Source organism: Pelophylax lessonae, assembly GCF_965119305.1.
Source record: "Pelophylax lessonae genome assembly, chromosome: 1".
NCBI lineage: Eukaryota > Metazoa > Chordata > Amphibia > Anura > Ranidae > Pelophylax > Pelophylax lessonae.
The window spans coordinates 474,606,433-474,627,384 of NC_138768.1; the positions used below are offsets into that span (position 1 = coordinate 474,606,433).

The 20,952-nt window shown below is 45.7% G+C and overlaps 1 protein-coding gene across 1 annotated transcript in view; it reads left to right on the plus strand.

Moving 5' to 3' along the window:
• The window catches only part of GRIN3B (glutamate ionotropic receptor NMDA type subunit 3B), a 151,315-nt gene that overhangs the window by 46,383 nt on the left and 83,980 nt on the right, over positions 1–20,952 (plus strand). The gene's annotated exons all lie outside the window — the stretch shown is intronic.

Below are 20,952 nucleotides of genomic sequence, written 5' to 3' on the forward strand. Positions count from 1 at the left end.
AAAGCAATATCTGATCAAATATACAATGCAAATTAATATTAACCAAAAACTGTAGTAAAGTGACTGTGTAAATCCACAAAATATTGGTAATTAAAGTAACTAGTGCAAAGGTGACCAGGTGCACATCAGGCAATAGTCCATGATGGTGAGTAGATATGTATAAATTAAATGGATTACCAAAACTGTAGATCTTGAGGTGATCCAAAGGTGACTTGTGCAGGTGAGGAAACAATAGTGTTCCTCTCTCAATAAAGACCGCACTCACCAGAAATGGGTACCCCTACAGGGGTAATAGGCGTGGTAATACTCAAAGGTATAATCCCATCAGATAGAGGGCATTGATATTGGTATATCTGGGCATCCAATAATATCCTCCCCCACGGATGGTAGGTAAAGTAATGCTGATATTGATATATACCAAAGAGCATTACTTTACCTAGCAGCCAACCTGCACAGGCGATAGTACCATCAGGATCACACATACAGGCAGCACACAAGGGTGTTAACCACTTTACCGCTGAGTACCGTAGTACTACTGCGGCAAAGTGGCTCTTGTAGGTCTGACGACGTAGACCTACGTCGCCAGACTCCTCCCCTGTAGGCGGCGCTCGCGCGCCGCCGGAGGCGCGCTCCCGCTGTTTTCATTCACAGCGGGAGTTGGGCCAGGGGAGGAGCGGCGGTGATCGCCGCTGCTCTGCCCCGATCGTCGGGGAATCCAGTTTGGAGATCCGCCCGCCTGTGTAAACAGAGCGGGCGGATCTCCTAAGTGACAGGGAGTGACAGATCGGATGTTCAGCATAGCTGAACATCCGATCTGTCCCTGGCTCACTCAGTCACCTCCCCCCCCCCCACACGTTAGTAAGCACCAGGCATACATTAACCCCTCCCTCTCCAATAAAATTAACCCCTTCCCTGCCAGTGTCATTTTTACAGTAACAGTGCATATGTATAGCACTGATTACTGTAGTAATGTCACTGGTACCCCCAAAAGTGTCAAAAATGTCAGTCAAGGGTCCGATCTGTCCGCCGCAATGTCGCAGTCCCGCAAAAAAAATCGCAGATCGCCGCCATTACTCGTTAAAAAAAAAACACCAAAAATGACATAAATCTTTCCCTTAGTTAGTAAACGCAATAACTTTTGCGCAAACCAATCAAAATACGCTTATTGCGATTTTTTTTTTTACCAAACATGGGTAGCAGAAAACAAATTGGCCAAAAATTTAAAAAAAAATTGGTTTTTACATCTTTTTTGGGGGGAATTTCATATAAAAAAATGTTAAAAATATTGTTATTTTTTCAAAATAAACGCTCTTTTTTTGTTTATAGCGCAAAAAGTAAAAATTGCACAGGTGATCAAATACCACCAAAAGAAAGCTCTGTTTGTGAGAAAAAAAGGACGTAAATTTTGTTTGGGTACGGCGTCGCATGACCGCGCAATTGTCAGTTAAAGTCGCACAACGCCGAATCGCAAAAAGGGGCCCAGACGTAAGACAGCAAAATGCTCTAGTGGTAAAGTGGTTAATGCAGAGCATATACCTGTGATGATTGCACACAGCATTTAGGGAAACCGCTGCAAGCTGCCCACAGAGAAAATACCAATATCAACAGTACCGACCGCTGATTGAATTTCTCCAATGTAATGACACCACTGCTCCCCACAGGAGTAACCCAGAGATGCCACGCCGGAAAGAGAGAGCTGCGGCTTGGAACACAAATGCACTCCAGCCGCCATAGGCTGCAAGACACTAGAGCCAGAGAAGAAAAACAGACAAACACACACAACTGCTGCCATGGAATATGCAATATAAAAGTATACATCACTGCACACGGCATCCCCCACAACCATGCCTGGATCCAGACGATGCTGCTGCACGGGCCCAGGGCATTTATGGCTAATAGCAAAGCTCTTAGGCCATACTACTGCTTTGCCTGCCAATGGCCAAGCTTAAGCTCTTCATTGCACCACATCCATCGCCCTTCTCCACCCCACTAATAGCTGGGGATGCTGGAGACTCAATGTGGCACATAATTCATCGCCATTCTGGTCCTTAGGAGGAGTACAAAAAAGGAATGTGGCCTCTAACTCAGAGCAAAGATTTATGGGAGTGGGGTCCTATAGGGGAGGAGTGGAGGCGGGTTTAACCCATACGTATGCTGCCATGGAGTCTGTCAGGCAACATCACTTTCAGCAGTGTTACAACGAGTCTTTACAAAACATGACCCTGTTTTTTCAGACACATTTATTCCCCCAAGAAATGCAATACTGTCATGGCAACCCACAATCTGTTCATCGAGTAATGTGGCAAGAGGGATCACCAGGCAACATGACCCTGCTCCATTTGCAAATTCCATCACCTACACCTGTACTACTAACTAGTGTTGAGCGAACACGGACTGTATTATTCGTGTTCGTACCGAATAATTGGATTTTTTGTACCCGAACACGGACACGGACACTTTACTGTATGTTCGGGTAAAAATCCGTGTTCGGTCGTTTTATTTCCGGGTTTTGCATGCTTTGGCGCTCTTTTCATGGCGGGCTTTCAACAGCCAATCAACAATCGTTTAACTGGTGTGCCTTAAGCCATCCCAGCCATGCCTGCAAATGTCTCAGTAGCTGTGATTGGCCGTCTGAAGCATGTGACCAAGTCTTTATAAGTTCGAGGCAGCCGCAGCGGCGTCATTATGCTGCTTAGATTCAGGGACAGAGCACACATCAACGTGCTGGCTGCTGATTAGGGAAAGATAGGCAGGAAAAAACCATTTGTGTCCGGATAGAATTGAGGGACAGGTCGGAGTGTTTAGGCAGGGCGAGTTGTAGGCATTTTAGGGATAGAGTCTGCTGAATTATAGGGTCAGTGTCTTCTACAAACTACAATCGATATTGCTGTGTGGGGGGTGGGGTCTGCACTCAATCCTGATCTACGATCTCTTCTCAATCCTGTTAGGGACAGAGTCTGCTGAATTTTAGGGAAACTGTGTTCTACAAACTACAATCGATATTGCTGTGTGGTGTGGGATTGGAGATAGGCAGGTGTCAGTGATCCACATCCATTTTTCTGTGTGTGAGCTGCAGTGAACACAATCTTTTTGGGCTGCAGTGAACACAATCTTTTTGGGCTGCAGTGAACACAATCTTTTTGGGCTGCAGTGAACACAATCTTTTTGGGGTGCAGTGAACAAAATCTTTTTGGGGTGCAGTGAACACAATCCTTTTTGGTGTGCAGTGAACACAATCTTTGTGGGGTGCAGTGAACAAAATCCTTTGTGGGGTGCAGTGAAGACAATCTTTTTGGGGTGCAGTGAACAAAATCCTTTTTGGGGTGCAGTGAACAACATCCTTTTTGGGGTGCAGTGAACACAATCTTTTTGGGGTGCAGTGAACAAAATCCTTTGTGGGGTGCAGTGAACACAATCTTTTTGGGGTGCAGTGAACACAATCTTTTTGGGGTGGAGTGAACAACATCCTTTTTGGGGTGCAGTGAACAAAATCCTTTTTGGGGTGCAGTGAACAAAATCATTTTTGGGGTGCAGTGAACACAATCTTTTTGGGGTGCAGTGAACACAATCTTTGTGGGGTGCAGTGAACACAATCTTTTTGGGGTGGAGTGAACAACATCCTTTTTGGGGTGCAGTGAACAACATCCTTTTTGGGGTGCAGTGAACACAATCTTTTTGGGGTGCAGTGAACACAATCTTTGTGGGGTACAGTGAACAGAATCTTTGTGGGGTGCAGTGAACACAATCTTTGGGGGGTACAGTGAACACAATCTTTGTGAGGTGCAGTGAACACAATCTTTGTGGGGTGCAGTGAACACAATCATTGTGGGGTGCAGTGAACTCAATCTTTGTGGGGTACAGTGAACACAATCTCATACTTCTGAAGGTTTGAGGGTGCTGCCTGTTCCATACTCCCCCTACTCCCCATCTAGCCTTTTAGGGGTACAAACAATAGTAATTGGGGCCTAGTGTGGTTGTGTACGTGTGATATACATACACTTTTTTGGGATCATATTTTCTATTCCGCTATTTAATCAAAAACCTTTGGGGATCAGTTAAATTGGGGGATAGTCTGTGTTGGTACGTGTGAGAGAGATCCACCTTTCCAAGTTGTTGGGGTTCATCTCATACTTCTGAAGGTTTGAGGGTGCTGCCTGTTCCATACTCCCCCTACTCCTCATCTAGCCTTTTAGGGGTACAAACAATAGTAATTGGGGCCTAGTGTGGTTGTGTACGTGTGATATACATACACTTTTTTGGGATCATATTTTCTATTCCGCTATTTAATCAAAAACCTTTGGGGATCAGTTAAATTGGGGGATAGTCTGTGTTGGTACGTGTGAGAGAGATCCACCTTTCCAAGTTGTTGGGGTTCATCTCATACTTCTGAAGGTTTGAGGGTGCTGCCTGTTCCATACTCCCCCTACTCCTAGCCTTTTAGGGGTACAAACAATAGTAATTGGGGCCTAGTGTGGTTGTGTACGTGTGATATACATACACTTTTTTGGGATCATATTTTCTATTCCGCTATTTAATCAAAAACCTTTGGGGATCAGTTAAATTGGGGGATAGTCTGTGTCGGTACGTGTGAGAGAGATCCACCTTTCCAAGTTGTTGGGGTTCATCTCATACTTCTGAAGGTTTGAGGGTGCTGCCTGTTCCATACTCCCCCTACTCCTAGCCTTTTAGGGGTACAAACAATAGTAATTGGGGCCTAGTGTGGTTGTGTACGTGCGAGATACATACACTTTTTTTGATCATATTTCCTATTCCGCTATTCAATAAAAACCTTTGAGGATCAATTGAATTGCGGGATAGTCTGTGTCGGTACGTGTGAGAGAGATCCACCTTTCCAAGTTGTTGGGGTTCATCTCATACTTCTGAAGGTTTGAGGGTGCTGCCTGTTCCATACTCCCCCTACTCCTCATCTAGCCTTTTAGGGGTACAAACAATAGTAATTGGGGCCCAGTGTGGTTGTGTACGTGTGATATACATACACTTTTTTTGGATCATATTTTCTATTCCGCTATTTAATTTAACTGGGCCTCCATGCGAGACCTGTGTGCCTTGTTGCGCTGTTTTGAGTACTCCACCAACATGGCCAGTGGCAATGACGCCGTTCTCAGCTTAACTATCCCACTTCTATGCCTCCTTGAAAAAACAATTCGGGCGATGATGGAAGAGGATGTGGCACAGGATGAGGAGGAGGAGGAGGATGAAGAGGTAACATTTCCAAGGCTTTCAGGGCAGTCATTCGCAAGGGGCTCCGAGGGTGGGTTCCTGCACACGCAAACGCCAGGGACGCAATTGTCCAGCAGGGGCACAGTTCTGGAGGATGAGGAGGATGAGGAGGAGGAGGAGCTGGAGGAGGAGATGGAACCATGTTCACAGCAGGGTGGCACCCAGGCCAGCTCATGGCCATCACTGGTGCGTGGCTGGGGGGATACAGAGGACACGGACGATACACCTCCCACAGAGGACAGCCTTTCGTTGCCTCTGGGCAGCCTGGCACACATGAGCGATTACATGCTGCAGTGTCTCCACAACGACCGCCGAGTTGCCCACATTCTAACTTGTGCTGATTACTGGGTGGCCACGCTGCTGGATCCCCGTTACAAGGACAACGTACCGTCCTTAATTCACTCACTGGAGCGCGATCGCAAGATGCGCGAGTACAAGCGCACGCTGGTAGACGCCATGCTGCTGGCATTCCCATCTGACAGCGGGGCCACAGTGGAAGCACAAGGCAGAGGAGGAGGAGGAGGAGGTCGCCAACGCAACCAGGGCACCGCCAGCACCGCAGAAGGCAGGGTTAGCATGGCCGAAATGTGGAAAAGCTTTGTCAGCACGCCACAACAAACAGCAGCACCAGCAGCTCAGATGGAACGTCTTAGCAGGAGGCAGCATTTTACCAACATGGTGGAGCAGTATGTGTGCACACGCCTACATGTAGTGAATGACGGGTCTGCCCCCTTCAACTTCTGGGTCTCCAAATTGGGCACATGGCTTGAGCTTGCCCTTTACGCCTTGGAGGTGCTGGCGTGCCCTGCAGCCAGTGTATTATCTGAACGGGTATTTAGCACGGCTGGGGGCGTTATAACAGACAAGCGCAGCCGCCTGTCCAGAGACAATGTGGACAAGCTCACGTTCATTAAAATGAACCAGGCATGGATCCCACGGGACTTTTCCGTACCTTATGCAGAATAGCAATGGATACCGACCTTACCCACCCATTGTTCCATTTTTGCTCTTTCTCACTCTTTTGGGGTGTACCCTCATTTAAAATTTTTGAAAAGAAGCAGTGTTGGCTACCTCGTCCTCCTCCTCAGGGCCAGATTAATGTAGGGGCTATTGGAGCTGCAGCTCCAGGCCCCTACCTTTTATATAGGCCCCGGGTTGGCCATATTCACTGTTACCGCTCTTCTGTCACTTGTAAACACAGAAGTCTGGCTTCTATGCTCGCTTCCCCAGGCAGCACCCTCAGAACCTCCCCACACAGCGTGAAGGCCGGACAAGGAGGGACAGTTGGCGATGCATGGATGTGTTTATGGGCTTCAGAGACAGCATCCCATGTTGAATTAGGCATGCATGGCTGCACCCTTCCTCCTCTGGGTGCATGGCAAGGCACGGCCCTTAAGGCCCTTCAAAATCCTCAGCACCAAGCCCATGATGCTGTTAATCCGGCCCTGGTCCTCCTCCACCGCCGCTTCCACCTACACCGCCCATAGGTGTGCGCAGCCTATTGCATTAAGGTGTGCACCCCAAAGTTGAAATACACATGCATGTGTTTGCCAGCAGGGAGAGTAATGTATCGGGGCCATGTACCTGTAGGCAAGGAGAAATAGAGCAGAGCAGGTCCCAGGGAGATCTTTCCCATCTCCTCACTGGCAATGCTATGTGCCCTAGGTGATTAGGGTGTGCCCAGGCACACCCAGCACACCCTGTGCGCACGCCTATGTCACCGCCACATCCACCACCACCTCAACCTCCCTCCTACTCCATATGGGCCTCGTCCTTCAGAGATGAAGAAGAACATTGTTTTATTTTTCTGTTTTTTTTTTGTTGTTTTAAGTTATTTCCCTATCCACATTTGTTTGCAGAGCACTTGCCATGCTCTTAATTACGTTTTGCTGCCATTTTCAGCACTCTAGCCCTTTCCTTTGGTGTTTTAGAGCCATTTTAGTGCCTTAAAGTTCGGGTCCCCATTGACTTCAATGGGGTTCGGTGTCCGGGAAAAGTTCGGTAAAAGTCCGGGACACGGACCCGGACTTTTTTTTAAAGTTCGGCCGAACCCGTCGAACACGGACATCTAGGTGTTCGCTCAACCCTACTACTAACCATGCAGCGTCTTCATAGTACAGAGAGCAGTTAGTATTTATACCTTTCCTAACATTCTCACAGCAAAGAAAGAATACTATAAAAAATACAAATATTAGCAACCATGGTTTACCAAAATTGATTTTGTATTTACAGTTAGACAACCACTATATACAGCTATAAACTCATAGTAATAGCTTGCCACCCACAATGAAACAGAAAATAGTAATACCTGTAAACCATACTATAATACACTATAATGTATCAGAAAAACAGGTCGAATAATTGAAGACATTATATATTCAGCATGATTGCCTTTCCACGGGTGTCATTTACCTTAATGCCATGAAGGCTATTTCCTCTGTTCCAGGCATTCTTTACATTCATCCATGGTTTCATTAATATTTAATAATTAATTATGCTTCTATTGGATGGTAAGAAAACTCTCAGTCCTACTTGCTTGTAGGACAGTAGAATGTGGTACTTTGGGACATGTTGTAAATATGGTAATGTGATACTGGGGGAGATAAAAGAAAGCAACATTGCAGAGGGGTGCTGAATTTTGAACACGCCATCCTGGACACAGCCTTGCTTGGCAGAATATTTTAGCAACCAACAAATGGCATATAGCAAGTCATATTTGCCTTGATGAAAGGGCGCTGTACACCTCTGAAACATTGTACTAAGTTGTGGCTTGCACACATTATAATTAAATGTACACTTAAAAAAGAAGGTGTGCACTGGAGACTTATTCTGTGGATGTAGAGAAAAATCTGAGAATGTTGGCGCTCTGGGGGAGGGAAATTGTACCACTGAGGCAATGGAGGCATATGGGAGGAGCAGCGCAAAAGGGCTACTGTAGGAAAAAAAGCAGTAATGGGCAACATTAGTAGTGGAGAAGAGGAGCAGTACAATGAGGCACTAAAAGCAAATGAGAGGATTTATATAGCGGAGGGAACTGCTGATTGATAACAACAATACAGGGGGGAGTAGAGGCTTATGAGAAGAGCAGTACAGAGGGCAGTGGCGGTCAATGAGAGGAGCATTATAGAAAAGTATGAAAGACAATTAAAGTGATTGTAACCCTAAATAGAAAAAAAAAGAAGAAGCTACTATCCCTTTATAGCATGATATATAGCATAGTGCTTTTGCAATGTCAGTTGGCCCTTTCCAAGTTGTACAATACCTGGTTGATCCTGGCTTTTCCTGTGTTCTCCTGTGTGTACTGACCACGCTTCTCATGGCTGTTGATCCATGATAGTGAGGTCACATTACATGTCTCTGTCATCCTGCTCTCTCCTCAGTGTCTCTGCATCTCCTCCACTCCTCCTCCCTCTCTCATGTAATTTCCGTACTCTGCATGAGAACTGTGAAGCCCTTCTCCTCCTCGCCCTTCCTGCCTTAAGTATCACTATTCTCTGCAGCTGCTCCAGTGCTTGTAAAGAAACCTCTAATTACTTTGATGCTCTCTGTTTTAGCTCCATGTTTAGTACTGTGTGTGTGTTTTCTTAAAATTATAATGCTAAATACCTTCTTTGCACAGCGCTCCAAATGTTATATTAAGGATATGATACTGTACTTCTATTTACCAATATAGATCTAGGTAACAAAGGAATTTGTAAAACCAGCGGAAAATATGCCAAAGTTCCAACACCATCAGTGACATTACAATACCAGTCAGTATTCAGCAGAGGAGACATGTGCAAAGCAGTAAGAAAAACAGATGCAAAGCATACATACAAAGTGATATGCAAAGCACTGCAGGGCATACCATTCTTCCCCACTAGGAAGTTCAGTGATGCATCATTCCATTTATTCTTCATCCACTAGATCAGTGATGATTAACCTTGGCACCCCAGATGTTTTGGAACTACATTTCTCATGATGTTCATGCACTCTGCAGTGTAGTTGAGCATCATGGGCAATGTAGTTCCAAAACATCTGGGGTGCCAAGGTACGCCATCACTGCACTAGATGGTATGCATAAATCAAAATGTGATTACTTTCTAAAATTGCAGTAAAGTCTGTCAGTCGCAACCTATAGTATCTGCCTAGCAGTACACCTTATAAATATAGATGAACCAGCTGAAATTTGCTCTGCCAGCTAACCCCCTCCCACCCGGAATCATTTAACAAAGTTGAAGGAGCCAGGCAGAAAAGGAATCAGTGTATGCATCCAATCAGATGCAGTCGCTGTCTGGGTAATCTGTTGCTGGCAGCAGCTGTCAGGATACATAACTAGAGTTGAGCGAACACCTGGATGTTCGGGTTCGGCGGGTTCGACCGAACTTGAAAAAAAAGTCCAGGTTCGTGACCCGGACTTAACCCGAACTTTGTCCCGATCCCGAACCCCATTGAAGTCAATGGAGACCCGAACTTTTGAGCACTAAAATGCCTCTAAAACAAACATGGAAAGGGCTAGAGGGCTGCAAATGTCAGCAAAATCATCTTAAGAGCATGACAATTGCTCTGCAAACAAATGGGGATAGGGAAAGAACTTAAAATAACATAAAAAACAGAAAAATAAAAAATAATCATCTTGAATCATGTAGGAGGAGGACGAGGCCAATATGGAGTAGGAGGTTGAGGGAGCGGAGGATATGGCGGGGGATATGGCGGTGTAGGTGGAATCGGCAGCGGCAGTGGAGGAGGAGGACCAGGTAGCCAACGCTGGTTTTGGTTTTTAATAATAAAAATTTTTAAATTCGGGTACACCCCAAAAGAGTAAGAAAGATCAAATCCAGCAATGGCTGGGTAAGGCCGGTATACATGTCTATTCTGCACAAGGTACTGACAAGTCCTGTGGGATCCATGCCTGGTTCATTTTAATGAACGTAAGCTTGTCCACATTAGCTCTGGACAGGCGGCTGCGCTTGTCTGTGATAACGCCCCCAGCTGTGCTAAATACACCTTCAGATAATACACTGGCTGCAGGCCAGCACCTCCAAGGCATAAAGGGCAAGCTCAGGCCATGTGCCCAACTTGGAGACCCAGAAGTTGAAGGGGGCAGACCCGTCATTCAGTACGTCTAGGCGTGTGCACACATACTGCTCCACCATGTTAGTGAAATGCTGCCTCCTGCTAAGACGTGACATATCAGCTGCTGGTACAGCTGCTTGTTGTGGCGTGCTGACAAAGCTTTTCCACATTTCAGCCATGTTAACCCTGCCTTCTGAGGTGCTGGCGGTGCCCTGGCAGCGTTGACGACCTCTTCCTCCTCCTCCCCTGCCTTGGCCTTGTGCTTCCACTGTGCCCCGCTGTCAGGTGGGAATGCCACCAGCAGTGCGTCTACCAGCGTGCGCTTGTACTCGCGCATCTTCCGATCACGCTCCAGTGAGGGGAATTAAGGACTGTACGTTGTCCTTGTAACGGGGATCCAGCAGGGTGGCCACCCAGTAATCAGCACAAGTTGCTATGTGGGAAACTCGGCAGTCGTTACGGAGACACTGCAACATGTAATTGCTCAAAAGCTGTCCTCTGTGGGAGGTGTATCCTCTGTGTCCTCCGTATCCCCCCAGCCATGCACCAGTGGTGGCCATGAGCTGGCCTGGGTGCCACCCTGCTGTGAACATGGTTCCATATCCTCCTCCATCTCCTCCTCCTCATGCTCGTCATCCTCCAGAACTGTGCCCCTGCTGGACAATTGTGTCCCTGGCGTTTGCGTGTGCAGGAACCCACCCTCGGAGCCACTTGCGAATGACTGCCCTGAAAGCCTTGGAAATGTTACCTCTTCATCCTCCTCCTCATTCTGTGCCACATCCTCTTCCATCATCGCCCAAAGTGTTTTTGCAAGAAGGCATAGAAGTGGGATAGTTAAGCTGATAACGGCGTCATCGGCACTGGCCATGTTGGTGGAGTACTCGAAACAGCGCAACAAGGCACCCAGGTCTCACATGGTGGCCCAGTTATTGGTGGTGAAGTGGTGCTGTTCCGCAGAGCGACTCAGGCGTGCGTGCTGCAGCTGAAACTCCACTATGGCCTGCTGCTGCTCACACAGTCTGGCCAGCATGTGCAAGGTGGAGTTCCACCTTGTGGGCATGTCACATATGAGGCGGTGAGCGGGAAGGCCGAAGTTACGCTGCAGCGCTGACAGGCGAGCAGCAGCAGGGTGAGAACGCCGAAAGTGCGCACAGACAGCCTTTTGTGCTTTTGTACTTTCTAAGGAACCTCTGCACCACCAAATTTAGCACATGCGCCAAGCAAGGGATGTGTGTCAAACCGGCTAGGCCCAGAGCTGCTATGAGATTTCGCACGTTATCGCACACCACCAGGCCGGGCTTGAGGCTCACTGGCAGCAACCACTCATCGGTCTGCAGTTCAATGCCCCTCCACAACTCCTGCGCGGTGTGTGGTTTTTCACCCAAACAGGCAAGTTTTAAAACTGCCTGCTGTCGTTTACCCCTGGCTGTGCTGAAGTTGGTGGTGAAGGTGTTACGCTGACTGGAAGAGGAGGCGATAGCAGATGAGGAAGCGGAGTAGGAGGAGTTAGGAACAGGAGGCAAACTGAAGCGCCCTGCAATCCTCGGTGGTGGAAGGACATGCGCCAAACTGCTATCCGCCTCAGGCCCAGCCGCCACTGCATTTACCCAGTGTGCTGTTAGGGAGATATAACGTCCCTGACCGTGCTTATTGGTCCACGTATCCATAGTTAGGTGGACCTTCCCACAGATGGCGTTGGGCAGTGCACACCTGATTTTGTCACCCACTTGGTTGTGCAGGGAAGGGATAGCTTGCCTGGAAAAGTAGTGGCGGCTGGGCACAACGTACTGTGGGACAGCCACCGCCATAAGGCTCTTAAAACTCTGCGTCTCCACCAGCTGGAATGACAGTATTTCAAAGGCCAGGAATTTTGAAACGCTGGCATTCAGGGCCAGGGATCGCGGGTGGGTAGGGGGTACTTCCTCTTCCGCTCCAGTGTTTGGGGGATAGAAAGCTGGACGCTTCCATGGGACATTGTGGAGATGGTTGTTGGTGACCCAGGTGGTGGTGTTGCTGGTGGATCCTCTGTTGCGGGGTGGCAGGTGCCACTGTCACTACAGAGGTGGATTAAGAGGCCGAGACTGCAGCAGCAGAAGAGGAAGCAGGAGGAGCCAGAGACCTTTTTTGGTTTTTGAGGTGTGCACTCCACTGCAGCTCGTGCTTTGCACTTAGATGCCTGGTCATGCAGGTTGTGCTCAGGTTGAGAAGGTTTATGCCTCGCTTCAGGCTCTGATTGCATAGCGTGCAAACCACTCGTGTCCTGTCATCATCACATTGTCTTACATAGTTACATAGTTACATAGTTAGTGAGGTTGAAAAAAGACATCAGTCCATCCAGTTCAACCTATGATGTGTGTGTGTGTTTGCTTTAACCGTACATTGTATACCCCTGTATGTTGTGGTCTTTAAGGTGTCCATCTAATAGTTTTTTGAAACTATCAATGCTCCCTGCTGATACGACTGCTTGTGGAAGAGAATTCCACATCCTTACCGTTCTTACAGTGAAGAACCCCTTACGCACTTTAAGGTTAAACCGCCTTTCCTCAAGTTTTAGTGAGTGGCCACGTGTCTTATTGTATCTCCTATCTCTGAATAGTTTGTTCCTTATGCTCGGGTCACCAGTACAGTATTTGTACATTGATATCATATCCCCCCTCAATCGTCTTTTCTCCAGAGAGAAAAGGTTCAGTGCTTGTAGTCTTTCCTCATAGCTGATGTCCTCCATTCCCCTAATTATTTTTGTTGCCCTTCTCTGGACTTTCTCCAATTCCAGCACATCCTTCCTGAGGACCGGTGCCCAGAACTGGACAGCATACTCCAGATGTGGCCGGACCAGAGTCTTGTAGAGTGGGAGAATAATCTCTTTATTTCTGGAGTGAATCCCCTTTTTTATACATCCCAGTATTCTGTTGGCTTTGCTTGCGGCGGCTTGGCATTGCATGCCACTGCCAAGCTTGTTGTCTACCAGTACCCCCAAGTCCTTTTCCATCCTAGACTCACCCAGAGGTTCCCCCCCTAGTGAGTAGCTTGCTTTCTGGTTTCTGGCCCCCAAGTGCATTACTTTACATTTATCAACATTAAACCTCATCTGCCATGTAGTTGCCCACCCCGTTATTTTGTTCAGGTCTGCTTGCAAGGTTTCCACATCCTGCATAGAAGATATTGGCATGCCTAGTTTAGTATCATCTGCAAATACTGAGATTGTACTAGATATCCCCTCCTCTAGATCATTTATGAACAAATTAAACAGGATTGGTCCCAGGACAGAACCCTGGGGGACCCCACTTTCCACACCCGCCCAATCCGAGTACTCCCCATTAATCACCACCCTCTGTACTCTCCCCTGGAGCCAGTTCTCTATCCAGGTACTCACCTTATAATCCATACCTACCTTCCTTAGTTTGTACAGTAATCGTTTGTGGGGAACGGTGTCAAAGGCCTTTGCAAAGTCCAGATACACCACATCCACAGGCTTACCTTTATCTAGGTGGCTGCTCACTTCATCGTAGAACAAATTGTCTGAAGAACTGCCACGCTAGGGAACTCCTGTGAGCTGGCTTTGTTGTGCTTGGTCCCTTGCTGCGTTGGGCAGTAGCAGGCGTAGTGTCTAGGGCACGGCCGCTCCGCTTTTGCACCCTGCTCCATTTTCTGCTGTGCTGGTGGCTCTGTGCGATCCACCGTCTCTTCCTCCAAACTACTCAGGTCACCTGCATGAGGTTCATTCCATGTGGGGTCGAGGACCTCATCGTCCTCCACATCGTCTTCCACCCAGTCTTCATCCCTGCAACCCTTGTCGGTCTCCACAATTCGGAATTCTGTAGCAGTCGGCACCTGTGTTTCGTCATCATCCAAGATGTGCTGCAATAGTCCTCCCATGTACTCATCTGGAAACATAAGTGGTTGGGCATCATTGCACTCAATCTCTTCCACTTCTGGGGCAGGGCTAGGTGGATTTCCCTGGGAAACCATGCTAACAGAGTCATCAAAAAGAAGAAGAGATTGCTGCATGAATTGGGGCTCAGACTGCTTGGCTGATTTGCAAGGGGGTGCGGTGACAGATTGATGGACATCGGCTGCAGGTGCCAACTCTGACCTTTCATCAGAAGACTGGGTGGGAGACAATGTGAAGGAACTGGAGGCACCATCAGCAACCCAATCTACTATCGCCTGTACTTGTTCTGGCCTCAACATTTGTAGAGGCACATTAGGCCCTGCCAAATACTGCTGCAGGTTCTGTTGCCTACTTGCAGCTGAGGAAGGTGTTTCACCTGTGCGTGTAGCTGGCACAGATCGACCACGTCCTTTCCTTGCAACAGGAGCTCCACCAGCAACACCACGACCCAGGCCATGTCCCTTTTTTGACCTTCTCCTCATATTTATCGAATTTTGGATCTTCCCCCGAAATGGGCTTTTATTGCAAGGCGCAATACAACAGTATGCAATGGGTGTATCTCACTGTAACATATTCAGACAGGGCCGCAATCAACATTTTTAGTCCCCTAAATAGTTTTTTTTTATTGCAAGGCGCAATACAACAGTATGCAATGGGTGTATGTTACTGTAACATATGCAGACAGGGCCGCAATCAACTTTTTTTGTCCCCTAAATAGTTTTTTTTTTTATTGCAAGGCGCAAAACAACAGTATGCAATGGGTGTTTCTCACTGTAACATATGCGGACTGGGCCGCAATAAACTCTTTTGTCCCCTAAATCGTTTTTTTTTATTGCAAGGCGCAATACAACAGTATGCAACGAGTTTATCTCACTGTAACATATGCAGACAGGGCCGCAATCAACTTTTTTTGTCCCCTAAATAGTTGTTTTATTTCAAAGCGCAATACAACAGTATGCAATGGGTGTATCTCACTGTAACATATGCAGACAGGGCCGCAATCAACTTTTTTTTGTCCCCTAAATTGTTTTTTTTATTGCACGGCGCAATACAACAGTATGCAATGGGTGTATCTCACTGTAACATATGCAGACAGGGCCGCAATCAACTCATTTTTGTCCCCTAAATTGTTTTTTTATTGCAAGGCGCAATACAACAGTATGCAATTGGTGTATCTCCCTGTAACATATGCAGACAGGGCCGCAATCAACTTTTTTTGTCCCCTAAATAGTTTTTTTCATTGCAAGGCGCAATACAACAGTATGCAATTGGTGTATCTCACTGTAACATATGCAGACAGGGCCACAATCAAATTTTTTGTCCCCTAAATAGTTTTTTTTATTGCAAGGCGCAATACAACAGTATGCAATGGGGGTATGTTACTGTAACATATGCAGACAGGGCCGCAATCAACTTTTTTTGTCCCCTAAATAGTTTTTTTTTATTGCAAGGCGCAATACAACAGTATGCAATGGGTGTATCTCACTGTAACATATGCGGACAGGGCCGCAATAAACTCTTTTGTCCCCTTAATAGTTTTTTTATTGCAAGGCGCAATACAACAGTATGCAATGGGTGTATCTCACTGTAACATATGCGGACAGGGCCGCAATAAATTCTTTTGTCCCCTAAATAGTTTTTTTATTGCAAGGCGCAATACAACAGTATGCAATGGGTGTATCTCACTGTAACATATGCAGACAGGGCCGCAATCAACTTTTTTTGTCCCCTAAATAGTTTTTTTTTATTGCAAGGCGCAATACAACAGTATGCAATGGGTGTATCTCACTATAACATATGCAGACAGGGCCGCAATAAACTCTTTTTGCCCCTAAATAGTTTTTTTATTGCAAGGCGCAATACAACAGTATGCAATGAGTGTATCTCACTGTAACATATGCGGACAGAGCCGCAATAAACTCTTTTGTCCCTTAATAGTTTTTTTATTGCAAGGCGCAATACAACAGTATGCAATGGGTGTATCTCACTGTAACATATGCGGACAGGGACGCAATAAATTCTTTTGTCCCCTAAATAGTTTTTTTTATTGCAAGGCGCAATACAACAGTATGCAATGGGTGTATCTCACTGTAACATATGCAGACAGGGCCGCAATCAACTTTTTTTGTCCCCTAAATAGTTATTTTTATTGCAAGGCGCAATACAACAGTATGCAATGGGTGTATCTCACTATAACATATGCAGACAGGGCCGCAATAAACTCTTTTTGCCCCTAAATGTTTTTTTTTTATTGCAAGGCACAATACAACAGTATGCAATGGGTGTATCTCTCTGTAACATATGCGGACAGGGCCGCAATAAACTCTTTTGTCGCCTAAATAGTTTTTTTTATGGCAAGGCTCAATACAACAGTATGCAACGAGTGTATCTCACTGTAACATATGCAGACAGGGCCGCAATCAACTTTTTTTGTCCCCTAAATAGTTGTTTTATTTCAAGGCGCAATACAACAGTATGCAATGGGTGTATCTCCCTGTAACATATGCAGACAGGGCCGCAATCAACTTTTTTGTCCCCTAAATAGTTTTTTTATTGCAAGGCGCAATACAACAGTATGCAATGGGTGTATCTCACTGTAACATATGCAGACAGGGCCACAATCAACTTTTTTTGTCCCCTAAATAGTTTTTTTTATTGCAAGGCGCAATACAACAGTATGCAATGGGTGTATCTCACTGTAACATATGCGGACAGGGCCGCAATAAACTCTTTTTGCCCCTAAATGTTTTTTTTTTATTGCAAGGCGCAATACAACAGTATGCAATGGGTGTATCTCACTGTAACATATGCAGACAGGGCCGCAATAAACTCTTTTGTCCCCTAAATAGTTTTTTTTATTGCAAGGCGCATTACAACAGTATGCAATGGGTGTATCTCACTGTAACATATGCGGACAGGGCCGCAATAAACTCTTTTGTCCCCTAAATAGTTTTTTTATTGCAAAGTGCAATACAACAGTATGCAATGGGTGTATCTCACTGTAACATATGCGGACAGGGCCGCAATAAACTCTTTTGTCCCCTTAATAGTTTTTTTTATTGCAAGGCGCAATACAACAGTATGCAATGGGTGTATCTCACTGTAACATATGCAGACAGGGCCGCAATTGTAATGTTCTGGTACCTATGGTACCCTTATTTCCATTTCTCTCCTAACATTGCGTCCCATCTTGCTATCCAAATGGAACGCATACACCTTTAAGGGCAATGACATCATCGCCGAGCGCCGCTATGAGCGGCTATTTCAATCGCTGGTTTGCTCTCACTCATTGCTCGATCAAACCGCATGTTCCCCTTACCTTGTCTTGTGCTGCCGGAGCTTCTAGCTATACCCTTTGCCTGAACTGAACCGGAACCTCGCTGCCGATCCCGTATTGCGCTACCGGATCACTCCTTACTACTGGACCTTGCTACTACTAACTATCTAGTGATAAGTACCCCACAGGGGATTCCTTCCTAACCTATACTTTCACTATCATCTACTGCATATTACAAAGACTATTACTATCTAATCTATTCCTATCATCTGCATAGATTGTTAGCTCTTGGGACTACCATCATCTATCATTGCACTAGGTTACTCTATCTTGTAAACATTCTGCTGTCCCCTACCATCTGTACTATACATGATTGCTAGAACCTATCTGCATACTACCATCACCTACCACTCTCCTGAATACTATTACTGAGTGCTCACCATACTATCGCCTGTCTCTCACCTCTATACTATCATATATTCTATCACTCCAGGAACATCATATTGAGTGTATGTATATTGCATAAACAGGCTGTGCACGGTGATGAAGTCCTGAGAGTTGGATATGTTGTTCAACAGAATCTCCACACGACTACTGAGTGTAACAATTCTGTAGCTGCAAATCCATTCATTAACAAAAAACGCATGAGCGTTACAGATTGATCGAGCCTTAAAAAAAAAAAAATATGGATTCAGCAGATTTGTCCACTCAAGTAATGCAACTAAAACAACAAGTAGATGCATTGATACTTGCTCTTACAGAGGTAAAAAACGAAAATCAGGCTTTAAGACAGCAGGTTGGCCGTCTTGCGCAGCTCTCTGCTGCCCAGCCCCGTGAACCTAAGGTAAACCCTCCTCTAGTGTTTACTGGTGATCGGAGTAAATTTCGTGAATTTAAAAACGCATGTCAATTGCTTTTCTTGTTGAAACCTCATACCTATCCCACCGACCAAATCAAAGTCTGTACCGCTATTTCCTATTTGACGGGTGACCCCCGGGCCTGGGCAGACTCTCTCTTTGAGAAAGATGACCCACTCCTTAACTCCTATCCTTTATTCCTAGCGCAACTCGCTAGTTTATATGAAGACCCCAATAAGCAGAGTACTGCTGATACCCAATTGAGGGCTTTAAAACAAGGAAGGAGACCTGTTGAGGACTTCATGGCAGATTTCAAAAGATGGTCCCTTGATTCAGGGTGGAATGACACATCCTTGAGAACGCAGTTCAGACTCGGCCTATCAGAGGCCGTTAAAGACGAGCTCGCCCGAGCGGATTTACCTGACACCTTGGATGGCCTGATACAGACCAGTGTCAATATTGACAGACGACTACGAGAAAGAAAGGCTGAGAAGATGGGATTACCATTGTCCAGACCTTCTCAGATGTCGCCTGTTGACCCTACTCCTATGGAAGTAGGAATGATACGTCCACCTTTGACCTTTTCCGAACGTGCCAGGAGGAAATCTGAACATCTCTGCATGTACTGCGCATCCCCGGATCATTTGATAAGCGGCTGTCCCCTTGTCCGCAAAAAAGAGGGTGAGTGTTCAAATGTCTTGCTAGGGGGACTAACAACTTCCTTTTCTAATCCTTATCTTTTTATTCATTTGACATTACAGTGGGACCAAACTAGGATCACCACCAAGGCTATGATTGACACAGGATCTTGTGGAAACTACATTGATACTTGTTTTGTTACCTTAAATAAAATACCTATTATTTCAAAACTTAAACCTGTCTCTGTTAGTTTCATTAACGGTATTCCGTTATCCTCTGGTCCCATCACCAATCAGACACAGGCACTCCTCGTCACTGCTGACAAATCCCATGTGGAGACCACCACTTTTGATGTACTGACCTCACCACATTTTCCCATTATTTTGGGACTCCCCTGGTTACACATACATCAACCTATCATCGATTGGAAAACAAGAACTTTAACCTTCTCTTCTCACTACTGTGAAACCACGTGTAACCTCTCATCATATGGAAGGATCCTGTCTGTGGTGTCGGATGAGATTATACCACCATGTTATGACAATTTGGCGGAGGTCTTCCTTGAGAAAAACGCTCAAATATTGCCTCCCCATAGGGACTATGATTGTTGTATCGATCTACTCCCTAATAGGAGATCACGTTTATCCTCTTTCACAGGATGAACTCTCTCATCTCAAGGAATACTTGGATGAAAATTTGGCGAAAGGATTCATCAGACCTTCTACTTCCTCCACTGCTGCAGGACTCTTCTTTGTCCGCAATAAGGATTCAAGTCTCAGACCTATTATTGATTTCAGACAATTAAATACCATTACAATAAAGGATCGTTATCCTTTACCGCTTATTCCTGAACTTATAGAACAGGTGTGCGGAGCTTCATACTTTTCGAAATTGGACCTAAAAGGGGCATACAATTTAATTCGAATCCGTGATGGGGATGAATGGAAGACAGCATTCAGAACCAGATACGGACTGTTTGAGTACCTCGTGATGCCATTTGGGTTGTGTAATGCTCCCGCAGCTTTCCAACGATTTATAAATGATATATTCAGAGACTTGCTTGATGTTTGTGTTGTAGTATATTTGGACGATATACTTATTTATTCTCATTCCTTACCTGAGCACATAAAACATGTAAGACTCGTGTTGTCAAGACTACTTGCACATAACTTATATGTTAAATCAAAAAAATGTTTATTTCATAAAGAGGAGGTACTATTCCTAGGATACATTATATCCAAAAATGGAATCAAAATGGACAGGAGCAAAATATCCTGTATTCTAGATTGGCCTGTGCCAACAACTCGCAAAGCATTACAAAGATTCCTCGGATTCTCTAACTACTATAGAAAGTTCATTAAGAACTTCTCTGCCATTGTGAGACCTCTCACACAACTCACAAGTACAAAAAAAACATTCAAATGGTCAGAAGAAGCAAATGGAGCTTTCTGCTTGTTGAAATCAAGCTTTACTTCTGCTCCCATACTACGCCATCCAGACCCATCCCTTCAATACATCTTGGAGGTAGATGCGTCAAATATGGCAGTAGGAGCAGTTCTCTCACAACGACCAACAAACACTTCACCACTTCACCCAGTTGCTTTCTTCTCAAAGTCATTAAGCAGCCCGAGGTGAATTACCCAGTGGGTGAAAAAGAGTTACTAGCCATAAAACTGGCATTAGAGAATTGGCGACATCTACTTGAGGGTTCTCGATTGCCAATCCTTATATATACTGATCACAAAAACCTTCAATACCTTCAGACTAATAGAACTCTTTCCCACCGGCAGGTACGATGGTCGTTATTCTTTTTAAGATTTAATTTTCTAGTGACCTACACGCCTGCAGACAAAAATAAAAAAGCGGATGCGCTTTCACGATTAACCGAGGATGGCTACGCCGAGGTTCCCTCAGTTCCTATAATACCCTATGAACGTATTATCGGTGTTGTCCGTTCCCTGAAGGAAGAGATTTTGCACAGCATAGGACTG